We start from the raw sequence: 1,273 nt of genomic DNA, 5'->3' as shown, positions 1-1,273 counted from the left end.
CACTACTGTTGTGGATGTTTTCCTTGGTATCCTTTCACCAGCACATTCTCCACCATCTGTGGGAACTTCTTGAGGCCAAGGACCAAAGTAAGGTCTTGAGAATACACGTAAGGATATTTCCTTTCAACTGAATGCTGATTTGATATGTCATGTATTCAAGATCACTAAGCAAAATTAGAAGTAAATTAGTGAAATTATAGTTGAAATTTTAATGGAAGAACATGGGAGGATAAGGGTGAGTCTTCTCCAGCCATAGGTGATCCTTACTTGGGGATCAGCAGTTTCCTAGTCTTGGCTCCACGCACACCACCCTGGGGTCCTTGGAATGCCGCTGAGGAGATGGGCGATTTGGACTTGGCCTCAACAAAATCATTCATGACCCCATCATATGGATCAGATCAAAGTCAGCCAGGTGGAGGGCCACATGTCTCCAGTTTCATTCTTGTGCTCAAGTCCAGAAGAGGGCTCTCTGGGTGGAGTCACAACCCTGGGCTCCCTTAGGGAGCAAGGAGGTCATTTCCAGGTTGGGCCCTTAGTCTCTGTGAGAACTCAATCCATTTCGCATGATCCATAGCACAAACTCTGCAGGGACCATGACACAAGAGAAAAGAGAACAGAATACGAGAAGTATGGGAAAGACCATGGTACTATGGGAAATGATAAAATGACAAGAAAATGTTAAACTCAGCATTGAGCAAGTATTTTATTTTATTGTTGGAAAGAGTGAGGCTTTCTGCTTCTCTCCAAAAATGACCCAATCATGCTTTAAGTTAGAAAGTCACAAGAGTTAAGGTGAAATTTAATGTATTAAGGAATCAGTGTGGCAAAGACTGATAATTGGCCCCTTGTTAGTCCTTTTATAACAACAGAGGTCCTGAATTTTAGCTGGGTACATGATTTCTGAGAATAAAGACTCTATTTCTTATCCTCCTTTGCAGCCAGCTGTGGTCTTATGTGCTGGTAAATGAAGGTGAGCAAAAGTCACGTGTACCACTTTGAGGTCATACCCTGAGAGGGGAGGGGCCGGTCCTTCCTGTTGACTAGGATGCAGTGATGATAGTGATGGCCCACCTTGAACTATGTGGATGAGATGCTTTGGACCACGAGGTCCTTGAGATGGTGGGGCAACAATATAGAAGGAACCTGTGGCCCCAGCACTACGGAAACGCCATACACACATTGGACAGCTAATCCTGAACTTACACGTCACATGACAAATTAATGTCTTTCTCACTTAAGGCATTATAATCATGGGTTCCTGTTGTAGCAGCTG

The sequence above is a fragment of the Dama dama genome, chromosome 33 (assembly GCF_033118175.1).
Source record: "Dama dama isolate Ldn47 chromosome 33, ASM3311817v1, whole genome shotgun sequence".
In the NCBI taxonomy this organism is placed as follows: Eukaryota; Metazoa; Chordata; class Mammalia; order Artiodactyla; family Cervidae; genus Dama; species Dama dama.
Note: the sequence above shows the minus strand (reverse complement) of the source record.